Consider the following 20,185-nt stretch of genomic DNA (forward strand, 5'->3'; position numbering starts at 1 on the left):
TGCAGCTTTCCAACTATGTGCTATGGTTTGAAGCCTCGTGAAAGGGGAAGATGCGGGCCACCCAGGACGAAGGGGTTCCTGATCAGCTTTGCTGCTTGGCATTGGCCTTCTGAGTCCATAGCTAGACAGCGATCTCGAAGGCCAGTCCTTATTTTATTTTATTTTATTTTTTTTAGATGGAGTCTCGCACTGTTGCCCAGGCTGGAGTGCAATGGCACGATCTTGGCTCACCGCAACCTCCGCCTCCTGGGTTCAAGCGATTCTCCTGCCTCAGCCTCCTAAGTAGCTGGGATTACAGGTGTATGCCACCACACCTGGCTAATTTTTGTATATTTTTAGTAGACACGGGGTTTCACCATATTGGTCAGGCTGGTCTCGAACTCCTGACCTCAGGTGATCCATCTGCCTCGGCCTCCCAAAGTGCTGGGATTACAGGCGTGAGCCACTGTGCCTGGAAGGCCAGTCCTTTTAAAGGAGAAAAAAAAGAAATGCCGGGCACGGTGGCTCACGCCTGTAATCCCACATCTGAGCTGATGGTGCCAGTTGCGTGCATCCGGGAAGCAGACCCTGCTGTGTAAGAAACACACCAGCTGTTTCTCAGGGAGCTACCACTGGGGTCAACACTTGGGGCAGCAGACAGGGCAGGAAGCAAGTGTGGCTGAAGCACGGCATTGTGCTGTGGTCCAGGCCTACAACAGCCTTGGTAGCCCCATGGTTAATTGGAACTGGAACAGCTTCAGAGTTGCCCCATGTGGGGCAAAGTTAACCAGGCCTTTATATTTCCACATTGGTCACTGGACGTGGGCCACCCCAAGAAAACGTGTGATTGTTGTCAAGGCAGTTGAGGCGAGGCCTGCAGCGGGGGACGCCAAACATGGTCATGGGACCGCATGCCTGCCTGGCAGCTTGAAGGGGGCCTGGGAAGCGCAGGGCAACGTCCACCACAGCTAGACAGCAGCCACTCCTTCAGACGGGCGTGCGCTGGCAACTGTGCCTTGCTGGTTGGTATAATTGTGACCTCTGGGCTAGAGGCTTAAAGACCAGAGTCAGGAGAGGAATGATCTTCCAGGAAGTTTGAGGAAGAAAAGGTGGGAGAGCTGTGGTGTGGGAGAGAAGTGGGTGGGAGAGGAAAGGGGGCTCCAGGAAGCATTGTGGATGAGGCGTTGCTATCAGTGCCAGGGGGATGCTCTTGAGAGTGGCCTGTCTCTGTCCGGGAGGCTGCTGTGGGCCCTGGCTTCAGAGGTCATAGGCAGCATCGTGGGACACTGGTGCTGAGGGTCACCCTGTCACCAGGGCAATGCTGGGGGTGCCAGGAGGTGGCCGAAATGAGAGGAGGATGTGCGGTTGGCAAAGGGTCAGCCCCTCTGCTGAAAGGCTCCAGTCCTGTGCCTGGCGGTGGGTCTGACCTTGAGCAGCTGCTCCGATGATCATCCCAGAGACAGAAGGAAGGGTCACATCTGTATTTGCAGGAGCTTCTGGTGGGGCCAAATGAGGACAAGAAGAACACTTTTCATTCTGCTAGATGAATCTGGTTCCATGGACTGTCCTTCATTCTGAGACCATGCCCTTCCTGTTTTTGAGTTCTTTCATGAAATAATGGTGATGGCAGATGGTAGTTGTTGACCTGGTTTTGCTTTTTCTTTAAAATTCCTTACTTGGTAGAATAAAAAGTCAGTGACAGGTATGGTTCCCTCAATAGGGTTTTTCATTTTGTTGTTGTTGTTTTTGTTTTGTTTGTTTTTGAGACAGAGTCTCACTGTGTTGCCCAGGCTGGAGTGCAGTGGTGCAATCTTGGCTCCCTGTACCCTCCACCTCCCAGGTTCAAACGATTCTTCTGCCTCAGCCTCCCAAGTAGCTGGGATTACAGGCGCCTGCCACCATGCCCGGCTAATTTTTATATTTTCAGTAGAGATGAGGTTTCACCACGTTGGCCAGGCTGGTCTTGAACTCCTGACTTCAGGTGATCTGTCTGCCTCAGTCTCCCAAAGTGCTGGAATTACAGGCGTGAGCCACCACACCCGGCCCCCTCAATAGGTTTTTAATATTATATTGGCCCATGAAATTCAAAGACCCAGGAGCCCCTATCTATTTCCTCATTTAGAAAAGAGGAGTGAGGCTGGGCATGGTGGCTCACACCTGTAATCCCAGCACTTTGGGAGGCCGAGGTGGGTGGATCACCTGAAGTCAGGAGTTCGAGACCAGCCTGGCCAACATGGCGAAACCCCGTCTCTACTAAAAATACAAAAATTAGCCAGGTACAGTGGCAGGTGCCTGTAATCCCAGCTACTTGGGAGGCTGAGGCAGGAGAATCACTTGAATGCGGGAGGCGGAGGTTGCAGGGAGCCGAGATGCAGCCACTGCACTCCAGCCTGGGTGACAGATTGAGATTCCATCTCAAAAAAAAAAAAAAAAAAAAGAGGTGTGGGAGCTCCCAAGAGGGGCAGGGCGAGGCCTGGTTTCATCGCCAGTGAGGTGGGGCTCATGTCCCCTTGTTTTGCCTTCACTGTTCTGTCGGCCTCCACATCCTGGAGGCCCATCAAAACCACTTCCTTGATCACCTCCTTGTCACACCGATGGGGGGCAGGGCTTCTCAGGTCTTGGATTGCGTCTTGTTTGTGTCCAGTGTCTAGGAGTGGCCAGAACATTGTCAGTGTCCTATAAAGTTTGGTTGAATAAAAATCATGAATAAAATGTAAAATAATACTCCAGTGAGGGATGGGGAATCTTATGTATATATTATTTATTTATTTATATCTATGTCTTTGTGATACAGATATGAAAGTTCTAAGTTAATGGTGGGATTTTGAGTGGGCAGGGCAGTATAATGCCTGGCGCACTGGCAAATAGTAGATGCTCAATAAACATCAAATGAATAAATGAATAACAAATGATGAGTAAAGTCTAAATTATCACCTTGTTAGGGATGAATGGGTAACATTTTTGTTTTTACAGGCCCTAAAGCTTAAAGGAAGAGAATATTTCTCCATATGTCCTGCAGGGATTTTGTAGCAGGACATCGGAGTCTATAGCACTCCTGGATTTATTTATCATAGATAGTCCCCTCTTAGTCTATAAACCAGAGGGCCCCAGGCTGGCCCCTTTAGGAGGTGAGCTCTGTGCCCCCTGCCCCTTGGCCTGGGCATCAGTTCCCCAGAATTTGGGACTTCAGCTGGGAGAGGGAGAGTCGGCCTCTGCCAAAAGCACAGGCTGCCGCTGACATCTTCTTTAAACACTGAGAGTGCGCTGGGGGCAGCGCCTAGCCCTGAAAGCCTAAAGTTTATCTAGCTGGAGAAGAGAGGCTGGAGTGTTTACATCTGCTGTGGTCCTGGTGTACACAGAGCTCTTAACACAAAACATGTTTATTTCTCAACTTGGGCTCCAGCAGAATCTGTCCATCTATGGCAGGTGGAGGAGGAAGCGGGTGAGGCTCGTCTTAGGAGAGGATGCCCTGACACCCACTGGCTGGTTGGGTCATGGGGGAGTCATCCCAGAGCCAGCCTGGATATTGAAGACAGAAGGAACTTGGTGTCTGCTCTGGGTGTTGGTGGATGTGGCAACACGTGCTGCGGCATGGCTGAGGTGAGGACAGAAGTTGGCAAAGGGCCTGCCTGCTGAAAGGCTCCAGTCCTGTGTGTTGTGTTGGGTCTGTCACTGAGCAGCTGCTCTGAGGCTCAGCCCAGAATTAGGAGAAAGGGTCACCTCTCCTCCTTCAGGAGGCTCCTGGACAAGCTGGGTAGCCAAGACCCAGCCTTGCAGAGAGAACTCACCATAGCCTTCTGTCAAATGGGTGATGCATGAGCTTCAAGCTTCAGAGGAGGGAGGAAGAGGTCTTTAGGGGCAGCAGAGAGTGAGCTTGAGTGGCTCCGGGAGGTCATGAGGGAGGGGACATGGGAATGAGCCCCAATCCTGAGAGAAAGGTCAGAGTAGCCTGGGGGAGCCAAGAGTTCCTTCAGGAGGGTAATGAGAGATGCAGCAAGTATAAATCTTGGTCACAACCCCAGGAGTGCAAGAAAGGTCCTCTTTCTTTATACTCTGAAAAGCAACTTGATCTTGACTCTGAGTCCTCATCTCATCCAGCTGGCAGGAAATCCAACTTATTACTTCTGGGCTCCCACTGTCTCCCTCCTGGTGCCGTCCATAGGGCCAGGGCATCTGGGGTGTGCCTTTACTGGTCATTAATCTACATAAGTCACTTTGGAGATGCCTGCTGTCCATTTCTGCAGGGTTCCTGAGGAAGGGGGTGGGGGCTGTTTTTTCTGAGACAATCCTGGGCCCTGGGAGTTTGGAGCTTAGCTGGGCATTGGGTCCTGGAGGCCCAACTTCCCAGAGCTCCTGTCCTTCTCCCATCTTGGCCATTCCTCTCAGGGAATTGCTAGGGGGAGGAACTGAACACCCACTTCTCCCGGCCCCACAGTCCTCTCTTCTCCCAGCCCTCTCCGGAAGTCCTGCTTCATTAAAAATTCAGCCTCTTTCCCCAAATCCCACCATCCTTCAGGCTCTTTCATGATGTCTTTGATAAGACCCAGAATACTGGCAACCAAAAAAACCATTCTGCTTTCCTCCAGGACATGCAGACCTTTCATCTTCAGACCTTACTAAGAAGGGAGAAAAATATTTGCATTCCATCCCTGGAGCATGGCAAAGAAAGGCAGGAAAAACTAAAGCTAGATTTCCATATCAAAGCTTTGGAATATCCATTTCCTGCCCAGAGATGAGGCTGGAGAGGGAGAGTGAAGGCTGATGGAGAGAACCTTGAATGCCCTTTCTGGGGCCCCTTGTCTGAGGCCATCTTACCAGTCCTTCAAGGACCCTTCAGATGCTACCTCCTCGAGGATGCATGTGACCTTTGGGCCAAACGACTTTCTTTTATTATTATTATTATTATTATTATTATTATTAAATTAGATACAGAATATCCCTGTGTTGCCCAGGCTGATCTTGAACTCCTGGGCTCAAGGTCCTCCTGCCTCGGCCTCCCAAAGTGCTAGGATTACAGGTTAAGCTACTGCGCCAGTCCCCAGATGGCCTTCTTGACCATTGATGTTGCCCCTGGGGTGGTACACTTGGGATAATTTGCAAAACATTTTTTCCCTGCCCATGTCATAGTAGGGGAGCTGACATGAGTCCATCCCAGGCTTGGCTGTGTTTGAAATTACAGTTGACTAGTTCTTATGATATCAGTTTAGGTTGCTCCAGTTCAATTCCAGTAAAATGGCGTCATAAAGCTGGGGGATTTGGAAGACTCCCTGATCAATGGAATACAGTGATAAAGTAAGGTGTTACATGCCTTCAATTCATGTTGGAATACCACCTAGTCTTCGCCATACTTTGTATAAAATTTTTTCACTCAGCCAAAAATGTGTCTGGACCCATAGGCTTTTCCTTCTATCCCCACTGGTCCAGGTCACAATTATAACCAGATTTGCTGCAATAGCCTCCTCACTACCTTCTGCATTCACCTGCTCTCCTCTACTCCATTCTCCATGTCTGCTTACAGTGATCTCTCCAAAAACACAACCTGACCAGGTACTTCCTGCTTTGAGCTCTTCAAAGACAAATTGTTCTCATGGTTAAGAGGAAATAGCCCCACTCCTTCACCAGCTGGGACGGCTCACTCTCCCTCAGGAACCACTTCCCCTTCTTTCCTTTAGAAACAGAACCTCCCTGCCTGTTAGCTGTCACCTGGCTGACCACCTAAAGTCCGCAATTTCCAAGACTCCCTTCCAAGCTACATGTGGTCACATGATTAAGCTCTGGCCAATGAAATGTGGGCAGAAGTGACACACACACACACACAACTTCACAGTCTCATCTTCAAAGAGGGAGCTGCTGACTCCCCACTTCCTACTGGTGGGCAATGGCAAAAACAGGGGCTTCCATCTTGAATCCACAGAGAGAAGCCATATTGAGGATAGCAGAGCCTGGGCAGGTCCCAGGGCTCTTATGTGAAAAAGAAAAAGGAAACAGGTTGGGCATGGTGGCTCACACCTGTAATCTCAGCATTTTGGGAGGCCGAAGCAAGTGGATCACCTGAGGTTGGGAGTTCAAGACCAGCCTGACCAACATGGAGAAATCCAGTCTCTAATAACAATACAAAAAATTAGCCAGGCGTGGTGGCGAGCACCTGTAATCTCAGCTACGTGGGAGGCTCAGGCAGGAGAATCGCTTGAACCCGGGAGGTGGTGGTTGCAGTGAGGTGAGATTGCACTATTGCACTCCAGCCTGGGCAACACAGGGAGACCCTGTTTTGCCTGTTTTTTGAAACTCCATCTAGAAAAAAAAAAAAAGGAAACAAAACTAAATAAACTTCTCTCTTGTTTGAGGCACTGCATTTTACATCTTGGGGTGCCTTTATGATGGCATGTAACTCTAAATAAACACTAGCCTTCAAGAACTTCTTTGATGCTTCCACAGGTTAACTATTTTTGTTCTACATTCTAATAGCATTCGTGGGCTTTTTTTCTTGTTAACATCCTGATCCATCACATGTATTCAAAGTGTGTTTTCCCTACCATACTAGGAAATCCACAAAGCCAGGAATGATGTCTCCCTTGATGACAGCCATATCCTCCCTATCCTCCACTGTGATTGGCTCAACGATAACTTCTAATTAAATAAATGAATGGTGCGCTGATGAATGAACACACTGGAACAACTTGGATATGATACCATGCATACTTTTTGCTATGAGTAACAGTAACTTAAACGAATATCTTTCTCACATAACCAGGCATCTGGAAGTAGGTGATTCCATGAGAAACAGCTCAGTGATGTCAAAAGCTCTTTGGGAACTTTGATTTTTCTTGGCCTTCCCCTCATAGCTGCAAGAAGGCTGCAACAGCTCCAACAATCTTGTCTTTATCTAACTGCACTCTCATTCCAGGAAAGGAGCAGGGAGGAAAAGAAGTCTCCTTCTACGCTTCTCTCTTTTGGTCAGGGAGGAAAGCCTTCCCCGGGATTCCCCCCAGCAGATGCCCCTCACATCTAATTGGCCAGAACTAGGTCACATGACCACCCCAGGCCACATGGGAAGCTGAGAAAGGGAACTTCTTCCTTCTTTAGGACCCAGTGGGAATAAACCAGTTCTAAGAGCCCTTGCCCCTCCTTGCCCAGGTGGTCCCACTTGGGAAGCCCCAGGGACAACAGGGTATCACAATGTGGTCACAAATAAAAAGCCGTACCTTGTGCTTGATGCTTGCTGGAGGATATCACATTCTGTCTCTTGAAATTCTCTCCCTTGACACTGGCCCACCCAGCCTTTCCCTTGACTCTGCCCATAAGCTCACCTGTTTCAGTGCAATCAGTGATTGTTATCTCTGTGGTTACAGCGTAGCTACTATTTACTGAGCACCAGCCACGTGCCTGGTGACTGAACAAGTTGCATAACCTCTTTGTGCTTCCTTTTCCTCACCTGTAAAATTTGTACTACCTCGTGGGATTGTTATGAGATTAAATTAGTTAATACAGACAAAGTGCTTACAGCAGTACCTGACACAAAGGGCTAAATAAGCATTTGCTGTTGTGAATTGTTTATATCCTCATTTCACAGATGGAATAAATAACGTGTCCAAGGTCACACAGTCGGGGGAACCAACAGTGAGAGCCTGTTTTCTCCGACTCCAGAGCCCACAGCCTTTCTTCTCTTGCTGCCAGGCCTTGCTGTGTCTGCAAGTTTCTCCTCAGTGTCTCAAAGGTGGGATGTCTTGCCACAGACACTATTTACTAATTCATTAATCCACCTCCTCCTGGAAGCCTTCCAGGGCACTTGCTCTCTGCCCCTCGCTGGCACTGGGAAGGCCCTTCTGGAGAACATGAGAAGCTTCCTCTTGTCTCTTCTGGAGGGCTGGGAATGTCGGTCCTGCCCGCTATTGTGGTCAGCTGCAAAGACACAACGTCATCCTCCAGAGATGCCCAGTCCTGATGAGGACACTGAAGTCCAGGAAAGGCCCTCCCTCCAGGTCAGACAGCCAAGTACTAGGGGAGCCGCAACTGGATCTCAGGCCTCCAGGCTGACTGCCCAGCACCCATTCCCTGCTCCGGGCTTCCTCCGTGTGAGCATTTTGCAGAGACAACAACCCATCCTAAGGAGACCCTTACTTACAGTAGGGCCAAGAATGGGGCTTGCCTGGGAGATCCTGGCCTGAGCATTAAACGGGAGACCATGCCTCACTCATCCCTGACCCTCCACTCCCACTCTGGCTCCTACGTGGGCCCGGCCTCATCCCCTGCAGAGATATGCAGACTGTAGCCTGAGTGCAGGAGTGCCTGTAATACACAGATTATGACACTAGAGGCCGGGCGCGGTGGCTCACGCCTGTAATCCCAGCACTTTGGCAGGCTGAGACGGGCGGATCACAAGGTCAGGAGATAGAGACCATCCTGGCTAACACAGTGAAACCTGTTTCTACTAAAAATACAAAAAATTAGCCGGGCGTGGTGGCGGGCGCCTGTAGTCCCAGCTACCTGGGAGGCTAAGGCAGGAGAATGGCGTGAACCTGGGAGGCAGAGCTTGCGGTGAGCCGAGATCACGCCACTACACTCCAGCCTGGGTCACGGGGCGAGACTGCATCTCAAAAAAAAAGAAAGAAAAACAAATGACAGTAGAGGGCAGCCTCACTGCTTTAATCCTAGTGACCACAAAGGCTTTTTAAGAAGCCTCCACCAGATTGATGATGATGATGATAATGATGGTGGTGGTGGTGGTGGTGGCAGCGGCGGCGGTTGAGGCTACTATGTATTGAGCCAAGATGATATATCATCTCAAACCAGCAGGTCTTCTGTGCATACCACGTTCTGCTGTGTTCTGAATTGCAGAAAATGTACCACCTCCACCCAGTTACCCAGCCTGAAACCTGGGCATCACCATCAGCTTCTTCCTCCCTCCCTCTCTCCACTCTGCCACCTACTCCTGTTCATTCTATATCCTAAATCTTGTCCCATCCCCATCTTTCCAGGCCCAGTTTGTCCTTCTCCTCCAACTTTCCATTTGATTTACAGAGAGCCACAGTCTCCTGCCTCAGGCCCTCATGCAGGCCGGTGGCTCCTGAACTTTGCTGCACATTAGAATTTCCTAGAGCTTCCAAAACTCCAGCTGGCCACGCCACATATCAGACAAATTAAGTCAGGATGTCTGGGGGTGGGAACCAGGCATTGGTACTTGTTTTTTTTTTGAGTCAGAGTTTTGCTCTTGTTGCCCAGGCTGGAGTGCAATGGTGTGATCTCGGCTCACTGCAACCTCCGCCTCCCTGGTTCAAGCAATTCTCCTGCCTCAGCCTCCGGAGTAGCTGGGATTACAGGCGCACACCACCACCCTGGCTAATTCTGTATTTTTAGTAGAGATAGGGTTTCTCCACGTTGGTCAGGCTGGTCTCGAAATCCTGACCTTAGGTGATCCTCCCGCCTTGGCCTCCCAAAGTGCTGGGATTACAGGCATGAGCCACCATGCCCAGCCATGCATCAGTACTTTTTAAAGCTCTCCAGGTTGTTCCAGTTTGCAGCCAAGTTTAGGAACCCCTGTGCTCTCTGTCTGAGACCCTCTTCCACGTCCTTTCACCTGGGCAACTCGATAATCAGGCAGGTCTCTAACATTGCTGCCAAGCCTGAACAGCACAGAGCCATCGACTACTCCTCCCACAGCCACACTTAGCATGCTGCATTGTGACTGCTTCTTTAAACACACGCCTCCCTACCCGTCACCACCAACTGCCCTCCCTCCACTGACAGAAAGGATTGGGCTCCCTGCTGCATGTGTGTGCAAACACGGGAGTGGAACAAATCTTTATAAGAACACAAGAAGTGAGTTTTATTATTCTTAGCAATTTTGAATTTTGCCCCAGGTTTTTGTTTTTGCAGTGATCTGTTTACAGTGTTTAAAGCATAAAGAGATACATTTTCTTTTCAAATACAGATGTAGATATAAAAACACCTGTACTTAATACTTTCAAAGCCATTTTGTTATATTTTCTAATCGAAATTTCCAAGCTGTGGCTAATCCTTACCCACAGACCTTGACACTGTGGAAAATACCCCCCAATGCTTATGATGTATGGAAAACCAAAACCAAAACAATTTTAACCAGGAGGTGAAAGCAGGGGGCAGACGGGCTGAGTTAACCCACAAGTGTCTGTGGCTGGGGGTCCTGCTTGTGCTTGGGAAGGGGTGGGCAGTGGATACAGGGTTTATCTCAAGGGACTGGAGCCCAGTATTTTCTCTCCTATAGGGGCTATACAGGTCAGTGTCCCATTTTACAAAGGAAGAAACCCAGACAAAAGGCTAAATGAATTGTCCAAGATCCTATTACTAATAAGTAATAGAGGGAAAATTCAAACTTGGCTTTAACTGACTATCCATATTCTTTCTACTATATCAGGATGGGTCAAAGTTCCAGAGCTGGCTGGGTGTGGTGGCTCACGCCTGTAATCCTAGCACTTTGGGAGGCCGAGGTGCCTGGATCACTTGAGGTCAGGAGTTCAAGACAAGCCTGGCCAACATGGTGAAACCCTGTCTCTGCTAAAAATATAAATATTAGACAGACTTGGTGGTGTGCACCTGTAGTCCCAGCTACACGGGAGGCTGAGGCAGGAGAATCCCTTGAACCTGGGAGGTAGAGGGTGCAGTGAGCCGAGATGGTGCCACTATACTCCAGCCTGGGTGGCAGAGCAAAACCCTGTCTTCAAAAAAAAAAAAAAAAGTCTGGGCTCAGTGGCTCATGCCTGTAATCCCAGCACTTTGGGAGGCCGAGAGAGGTGGATCACTTGAGGTCAGGAGTTTGAGACCAGCCTGACCAACATGGTGAAACCCTCTCTCTACTAAAAATACAAAATTAGCTGGGCGTGGTAGCAGGTGCTTGTAATCCCAGCTACTCGGGAGGCTGAGGCAGGAGAATTGCTTGAACCCAGGAGGCAGAGGTTGCGGTAAGCCGAGATGACGCCACCGCACTCCAGCCTGGGCAACAGGAGCGAAACTCTGTCTCAAAAAAAAAAAAAAAAAAAAAAGAAGTAAAAAAAGTTCCAGAGCTGCTTTCACTTCACTCTTTAATTCTGCTTAATTTAATCTTTATCAAAGTGATATATTTATATAGTTTCAGAAGTCAAATAATACCATAAGACTAATAGCAACAGAAAGTGGTCTCCTCTAATACTTCCCTAATCTTGATTCCTGTCCCCAGAGGCAATTGATTTCAATTCTTTTAGTCATTTTTTTCTGGAATTTATATCTATATGTCTTAACAGAATAACATTATTACTTAATTTTTCTTTAATAATTAAAAGCATTTTTTTTTTTTTTTTAAACAGAGTCTCCCTCTGTCACCCAGGCTGGAATGCAGTGACGCGATTATAGCTCACTGCAGCCTTGAACTCCTAGGTTCAAGCAATCCTTCTGCCTCAGCCACCTGAGTACCTGAGACTACAGGCATCTGCCACTGGACCCAGCTAATTTTTAAAAATGTTTTGAAGAGATGAGGTCTCAGTATGTTGCCCAGGCTGGTCTTGAACTTGTGGGCTCAAGTGATCCTCCCACCTCAGCCCCCCAAAGTGCTGGGATTATAGGTGTGAGCCACCATGCCTGGCCTTACTTTTTTCTAGTTTTAATGGCTTTGATCAGCATATCCTTCATTTGAAGTCTCTACTTTTCAGAATTTATTAAAATTTCCACTCTAGACAAGTACATGACTAATTTTGGTAAACTTTCCATGGGCATATGAAAAGGATATATATTTTGTATTCGTGGTGTTAAAAATTATTATTATTATCATTTTAATGAGATGGAGTCTCGCTCTGTTGCCGAGGCTGGAGTGTGGTGGTGCGATCTCAGCTCACTGCAACCTCCACCTCCCAGGTTCAAGTGATTCTCCTGCCTTAGCCTCTTGAATAGCTTGGGCTACAGGCACACACCCTCATGCCTGGCTAAGTTTTGTATTTTTTTAGTAGAGACGGGGTTTCACCATGTTGCCCAGGCTGATCTCAAACTCCTGAGCTCAAGCAATCCACCCATCTCGGCCTCCCAAAGTGCTGGGATTGCAGGCTTCAGCCATGGCTGCTTTTCCAAAGGTTTTTAAGTTACATAATATACTTCGTCCAGTTTCATGCTTTTGTTTTTCTTCTTCTTTTTTCTTTTTTTGAGACAGGGTCTCACTCTTCACTTAGGCTGGAGTGCAGTGGCACGATCACAGCTCACTGCAACCTCCACCTCCTGGGCTCCAGTGATTCTCCTGCTTCAGCTTCCTGAGTAGCTAGGACTACAGGCTCCACCATGCCTGGCTACCTTTTGTATTTTTGGTAGAGATGGGTTTCACCATGTTGCCCAGATGGTCTCAAACTCCTGGGCTCAAGCAATCCTCCTGCTTTGACCTTGAAATGTGCTAGGATTATAGACCTGAGCCACCATGCATGGCTTTTTCATGCATTTTATCTTGTCACGTTGATACTAATGTTGTGATTCTGATTTTTTTCCATAGGCTGCTTTTGCTTGGTATCTCTTTGCCTATTCCTTTATTTTCAACTTTCCTTTTTCACTTTGTTTTTGGTACATCTTACATTAACCACATATAGCTAGATTATTTTTCAATGCAACTGACAATCTCTTGAATAGGTGCATAAACCCATTCATATTTGTTGTAGTAACTGAAATACTTTTCTTCCTTTCATCATGTTTTACATTTATGCTTTATTTTGTGCAACATGGTTCTTTTCTCTTTATGTCGTTTTTTCCTTTTTTTTTTCTTGGTCAAATTCTAGAATACCTGCTTTGGAGTTTCTAACCACCTTAATTAAAGTTTTAGTTCTCTAATAATACATAAAAATTAAATAGCTACATTTTCCCCAATAAGATATTTTACTTACTTTTTATTTTTCAAGGTAAATAAAATTTTTAGAAAGTTTTGTGTTCCCTGTTCTCTCCACTTAAGATCCTGGATTTCACTGATATCATTTAACTTCTTTAGTCTTGGAGTATTTTTTTGTTTTGTTTGTTTTTATTTTTATTTTTTGAGATGGTGTCTCATTCTGTTGCCCAGGCCGGAGTGCAGTGGCATGATCTCGTCTCACTGCAGCCTCCGCCTCCTGGGTTCAAGCGATTCTCCTGCCTCAGCTTCCTTAGTAGCTGAGATTACAGGTGTGCACCACCATGCTTGGCTAATTTTTAAATTTTTTTTTTATTTTTAGTAGAGATAGGGTTTCACCTTGTTGGTCAGGTTGGTCTCGAACTCTTGCCTCAAATGATCCACCCGCCTCAGCCTCCCAAAGTGCTGGGATTACAGGTGTGAGCCACCTCGCCAGGCCTGTTCATTTGTTTTTAGAGAAACATTGTGTTTAATGGTAAAGCTTAGCACACCCCAGCACCAGGAATGGCATGGAGTCGCAGCAGCAGGGACAGGCAGGTGATCGCCAAAGAGCCTCACATGGCGAAGAGGATGAGGAAGGCGACCATCAAACAGAAGAGCCCCATGGCCTCAGACAAGGCAAAGCCCAGAATGGCATAAGAGAAGAGCTGCTGCTTGAGAAATGGGTTCCTGGCATAGCCAATGATCAAGCTGCCAAACACAGTTACAATGCCAGCCCCGAACCAGCCACACCAACTGTGCCCCAGCACCGATCAACCTGGCTGCTGTGTCAATGTCCCCAGAGACAACACTGGTCTGGAACTTCCATCTGGCCCCTGGAGTAGGGAGCTGCTGTAGGAAGGCTGTTTAGATGAATTCTCTGGGCTATTCAAGAAGGAGGCAGACACAGGCCCGATTAGACCCCTGGTACAACAGCGGATCAGAGCTGGAGAAATGAGTAGTGCCCCAGTGGTCTATATTTTTTCAGTCTCCCAGCTGTAGCCCTTGGTCTCAGCTGTCTTGGAGTATTTTTAAATATGGATTACTTATTCCAAGAGTTCTCACTTAAAAACGTATCTGTGTCTACACACACACACACACACACACACACATCTCATACCCAGTCATGTTATCATAATCCATTTAGGTTTTTTTTTTTTTTTTTTTTTTCGTAGCGATGAGGTCTTGGTATGTTGCTCAGGCTGGTCTTGAACTCCTGGGCTCAAGAGATCTTACTGCCTTGGTCTCCCAAAGTGCTGGGATTACAGGCATGAGCCACCATGCCCAGCCCTAGATTTTTTTTAAAAAAATAAATTTTATTGTGTATATTTAACATATACGAGGTGATATTATGGGATACATATAGATAATAAAAAGGTTACTATTGCGGAGCAAGTCAATATATCCATTATCTCAGTTACTTTTTTTTTGTTTTTATGGCAAGAACAGCTACATCTACTCATTTAGCATGAATCTCATTGACAGTATAATTTTATTACCTAGAGCCCTAAGTAGTAAAATCAGATCTACATTTTATTAGATCTACCTAAATTAGATCTCTAGACTTCTTCATCCCTCATGTCTAGTACTTTGTCTGCTCTACCTATGTCTTTCCATTTCTTTCTCCCTCACTCCCAGCTCCTGGTAACCACTGTCTGGTTCTCTATCTTTGTATATTTCAATTTTTAAAATGACTCCATATATAAGTGAGATCATGTAATATTTTTCTTTCTGTTTGGCTTATTTCACTTAGTGTAATATTCTCCAGGTTCATCCATGTTGTGGCTAATGGCAAGATCTCGTTCCTTTTTAGTGCTGAATATATGTGTGTATATATATATATATATAGTTTCTTTATTCATTCATCTGTGGACAGACACTTGGGTTGTTTCCATATCTTGGCTATGGTGAATAATGACACAATGAACATGGGAGTGCAGCTATCTTTATGAGGTGGTGATTTCACTGCCTTTTTGTATGTGCCCAGAAGAGGGATTGCTGAGTCCTATGGTAGGTAGCTGTATTAGTCCATTTTCACATTGCTATAAAGAACTACCTGAGACTCGGCAATTTATAAAGAAAAGAGGTTTAGCTGACCCACAGTTCCACAGGCTGTACAGGAAGCATGGCTGGGGAGGCCTCTGGAAACTTACAATCATGGCAGAAGACAAAGGGAAAGCAAGAACATCCTACATGTCTGGAGAAGGAGGAAGAGAATGAAGGGGAGGTATTAGACACTTTTAAACAACCAGATCTCATGAGAACTCACTCAGTATCACGCGAACAGCAAGGGGAAAACCTGCCCCCATGATCCAATCACCTCCCACCAGGCCCCTCCTCCAATGCTGGGGATTACAATTTGATATGAGATTTGGGGAGGGACACAAATCCAAACCATATCAGTAGCATTCATTTAGATTTAACTGTATCTATTGCTCACTATTGTTTTCTCTTTGTCTTCCCCCATCTTGAAATTTCTGCTCTGATTTAAGTTGCCATTTGGGGCCAGACACAGTGGCTCATGTTACGGGATCCTTGAAGGTGCCGCTTCGCCAACTGGAAACCTCTGTGGCTGGTGGCATCTTTGCCTGAGTTTTGCTTGGGCCCACTGGGCTCCTTCCATGTACTTGGCCTGGCAGGCTGCACTTGACTCACGCTACTGGCCTGGATCCCATGCCTACCAAGGGTGAGCCAGGCACAGAGCCGTAAAGGGTGCATGAGTGAGTGAGCATGGGGTCTGGCCACTGCACACAGCCAGGCATGCCAGCTGTGGTGGGGTGGGCAGCTCCAGGCGCCAGCATGGGTGCTGGCTCCCTGCAAGGCTGCAGCTGGACTAGGCATACTACAAGTGGCCTCCAGTGTGGGCACCTGGGAATGCAGTGGTGCCTGGAAGCTTGGGGAATGCCAGGAACCACAGAGCCCCAAACAGGGTGTCACAGCCCTGGCTTGGGGAGCTCCTAGGTCTGAGCTCCCCAAAGGGCTGCAGCTCTTCTCTCCTTCTCATGGTCCACAATGTGGCAATCCAGGGGGTGGGTGTGTTTCAGCCCTGTTTGTGTTACAGCTCTTTCAGTCCTACCATTTGGCTGGGTCCTGAGTTCTTGTCCTGTGTCCAGGAAGAATGAGGCACATGGATAATTGGAGGGTGAGCAAGGTGAAGAGGTGCTTTATTGAGCAATAGTGCAGCTCTCAGGAGACCTAAAGTGGGTAACTCCTTTCTGCAGGCAGGTTGTCCCGACAGGTGCAGCTCTCAGCAGAGAGGAGACCTGGAGCGGGTAGTTCCTATCCACAGGCAGGTTGTCCCGATGTCTCTGTGAGTCTGGTTGAGTCCAGGGTTTTTACAGGCTTCAGAAGGGAGGAAGTGTGTGCTGATTGTTTCATGGGCGGCCATGGGTGGGCCTGGAAAAAACACCATTAAGTTCTCGCTCTGGGCTGTGGACTCTACCCAGAACTGACAGCCTGGCCCTATGCTTTAGGCCGTCCATGGCTTCAATGTGGGGCTTCGCCAGGGACCTGCCCCTTTCCACCCAGGAGTCTATCTGCCTCCTGCCACCATCTACATGTCATCCATGGCACCCAGGCTGTTCCTGCTGAGGCCTGGCAGGCCAGCAGGCCCATGCTGAGCCACACTCAGCCCCACCTCAGCCTCCTTCCCAGGCTTGTTTGTGCCCAGAGTCTGGAGGGGGCTGAGGCGGCAGGGGGCTGGCATATCAGCACCATCCCAAGCATGTGCACACTCGGCCAGGTCATGAGAGTACCCAGGCTTGGCCACAACTTTGCTCCATAATTGGAGCAGGCACTGGGAGCAGGAAGAAGCCAGGCAGTGGGAGCAGGCACTTCGGAGCCTACAGGGCAGGGGGCTTCCCGGGCCCCTGAGAGTGCAGGGATGCTTGGGTCTGCAGCTGTGGCTGGGCAGCTGCAGTTGTGCCTGGTTTGGCAGGGCTTCCACCCCGCCAACTCGGAAGGAGGTGGGGCTCCCATCTGTTCCTGGCTCCCACCAGCTCCATGGAGCACGTAGCCCTGGCTAAGCTACAGAGATGGAGTCTCTCTCTCTGTAGGCCAGGCTGGAGTGCAGTGGTACAATCTCAGCTCACTGCAACCTCCGCCTCTCAGGTTCAAGCGATTCTCATGCCTCTGCCTCCCGAGTAGCTGGGATTACAGGTACATGCCACCACACCTGGCTGATTTTTGTATTTTTAGTAGAGACAGGGTTTCATCATATTGGTCAGGCTGGTCTTGAACTCCTGACCTCGTGATCTGCCTGCCTTAGCCTCCCAAAGTGCTGTGGGTTACAGGCATGAGCCACCGCACCTGGCCGCATTTTATATTTTTTAAAAACCCAGAAAATCTTATTGGAAGCTTATGTCCCATTGGCCAGAACTGTGTCATCCAGCAAGGGGAGCTGATAATGAGTCCATTTTACTCTTCCAGTCTCCATAGTGGAGTCAGAGAAGGGAACGGATGGAAATGGGGCTGAGCAGCCAGCGAACAGCAGCTGCTACATTTCTTCATCTTGGATTTCGCCTCCATGTCTCTTCTCTTTCCTTTCAGATTCCCACTTCTTTGTGTTTTTGCTCTATACTGCAAGATGTCTCTCTCACAATATCTTCCAGACCACTGATTCAATTCCCAGCATTTACTGCCTTCTAATGAATTGCTATATTTGAAAGTCATGTATTTTGGTTTGCAAGAATCTTTTTGAGTGTACTCTGATCACATCTTGAGAGTTCCCATACCCTTTTCCCTCCTTTTTCTTTGAGGTTCTTTTCTGCCTTTCCTACTAGTTCACCTAGGGCTTCCTCCTTCGTGTTACCGAGTCCTCTTAAACAGGTGCGATTTTTCTTTACTTGCTCATGTTTTTTTCCTCTTGGTTCCCCATAGGGACAAGGCTGTTGATATTTCTAGAGTAGGGCAAAACCAGTAAGTGCTGGAAGATCATTTACTTTGTGTTCTCCTGGGCCCATGGCGAGGGAAGGGTCTGGCAAACTGTCACTTCTTCACTCTCTCCATCCCAGTTGTTCTTAGAGTCTCACAGCCAGCTAGGATCCATCAGTCAGCAAGTGCAGTTTCCCTTACTCCACAGAGGTCAGGTGGGTAGGGCAGGCCCCAAGGACCACGCACAGCCTGCATCAGAAGCAGCCCCTCCCCGAGAAGAGTTCTGCTGGTGGGGTCATCTCCAGGCACCAGAAATTCCCTGCCATCTGATGCCTTCTCTCTGCTGGCCTTTCAGCTCTCGCTCAGGAGACAGAAACCCTAAACCTGTTCTTGTCCTTGGAGAGGTAGGGGCTCTCCTGGTCTTCAGGTGCACCTCAGGGCTTCCTGATTATGTTACCCAAAGAGTGAGTGAACTGACAGGGTAAGGGAGGTGAGGAACACTGGCATTTAATGCTTCATCATGGGACTTTCAGGATCACTGGAGCCATATTTATATAAGTTTGACTGTTGCTTAATGCTTCGATATTTGCTGTACAAACAGATGTTGTAAATCCAAGTGCATCTTTCCTGTTTCCCAAAACGGGCCAAGCAAGGCTTCTCTGGAGGCATTCTGTCAGTAATTTGATTGAATTAGATGAGTGTGTTGTGAATAGAGTTCAAACAAAAGGATGTATAAATAAAAGAATGCATCACATGGTAAGGGCGAGTTTGTTTCAGGCTCAGTTGCATGATTCGTATGCACGTTGTGCTATAGTATATCATACATTTCCGGGTAATGTTAAAAACATATGAGCAATGCTAAGTTAGAGGACGTTCTGGGGGCAGTTGACGTGCCTTCCCGAGAGAGTGAAATTGGAGGGAGTTTAGATCCTTTACTAAAAGAAGTCTATGACCCCTCTAGCTCCAGCTGACTTTAATTACAAGGTACCCTCACAGCAGTTACACTGCACTATAACTAACCACTAAATAGTAAGGTGAAACTGTGCACCCACAGTGAATTTTTCAGCAGCCCCCAGCAGTGGTCTTTACTTAGGCCCCCTACTTCTATCCCCCAGGAATTCAAGGCTGACTTGGTTTCTCTGCAGTTGTTGTGAAATGCTCAGGGCTGTTTGCTCTGGCAGAGTGAGAAACTTTGGGCAAAAAATCTGAGACTGTCTCCTCCCGGGTAAACCTGGGAGAATCCTTCCTGTCTTTTTCTCCACACAGAGTGATTATGATGACCCATGAGAAAGAAAAACAATGGTTCAGTTGACACATGTTGTAACCGAAGATTATATTTTGTTAATGAAGCGCCTTCTGTTTTTTCTGAACAAGGCTGAGAGGGATTTGGGTGTGTAAGATAGAAAGTAGGTGCTGCCGCTGAGCTGAGCTCAGTAAACAGGAACAAGGAAGTTAAAATGCCGTGAGGGAAAATATAGGAAGTAGGAGAAAGCCAGAAAGTCTGGGAGCAGAGAAGTGACGCCTCCCAGAGACCCAACAAGATTGTCATCAAATGGTGACTGAATTTCAGGGGAAGCCTGGGGAAGGACAGAATTCTGCTGAATTCTGCAGAAGTCTTCAGCTGCCAGAAGTCTGAGGTGGGACTGCCAGAGAGTCAGCCCTCATGGTTGAGGGGACAGCTGGCTTCCATGTTTAATGAGCACCTATCTGTGTCCGGCACCCCCAGGCACCCAGACACTGGGGTGGCATCTGGAAGTAAGATGATTCTTTCCACCCACAGTGCTGACAATCCAGCAAGGAAGGGGCACTCTCCGAGTAAATCTGCACTTGGAAAGTGCTCTAATATATGAGGTGGAGGTGCTTTGACAACTGCAAACTGTGAAATCCACCTTTAAGGGCTGCTGGCGTCCCATAGCAACCAGCACATGGCCAGACGCTATGGTTCGTTTACTGCTGCTCATGAACCAGCAGATCCATGTGTGTTTTCGAACATAAAAACCTTCCAGCCCCTCTTTTGCCCACCTTCCTGTATAGCCACAGGCTCAAATCCAGACCCCATTTCAGTGTGCCCTAGTACTCTATCCTTGCTACCCTCAGACTGCCCTGGGAGCACAGCTGACTTCCCTGAGGCTCCCCTCCCCCAGCAGCACCCAACCTTTCCCAGAGCAGCTGCCCTGCCCTCCTGAGTGACAGGTGGAGCTGCTCGGGGCATGATGCCCAGGCACCGGGGCATCCAACCTTTTCCAGTGTGAGTCAGGCAGGCCTGGTCCAACATCCCATCAGCCAGTGCTCCCCAGCTGCTTCCCTGGAATGCCTGGCTGAACCCCAACAAGGCCAGCCCCTGCAGGCAGATGGCTCTGAGACTCTTCCTCTGTCAAAGCTCTGCAAGATGTCTGGGCGCAGTGGCTCATGCCTGTAATCTCAGCACTTTGGGAGTCCAAGGCGGGTGGATCACCTGAGGTCAGGAGTTCGAGACCCGCCTGGCCAACATGG

The 20,185-nt window shown here is 48.2% G+C and overlaps 1 pseudogene; it reads right to left on the reverse strand.

Annotated features, from left to right (window-relative positions):
* Positions 1-13,269: 13,269 nt before the first annotated feature.
* Positions 13,270-19,967, reverse strand: LOC100586782 (annotated as a pseudogene).
* Positions 19,968-20,185: the final 218 nt, after the last annotated feature.

The sequence above is a fragment of the Nomascus leucogenys genome, chromosome 18 (genome assembly GCF_006542625.1).
Source record: "Nomascus leucogenys isolate Asia chromosome 18, Asia_NLE_v1, whole genome shotgun sequence".
NCBI classification, from domain to species: Eukaryota; Metazoa; Chordata; class Mammalia; order Primates; family Hylobatidae; genus Nomascus; species Nomascus leucogenys.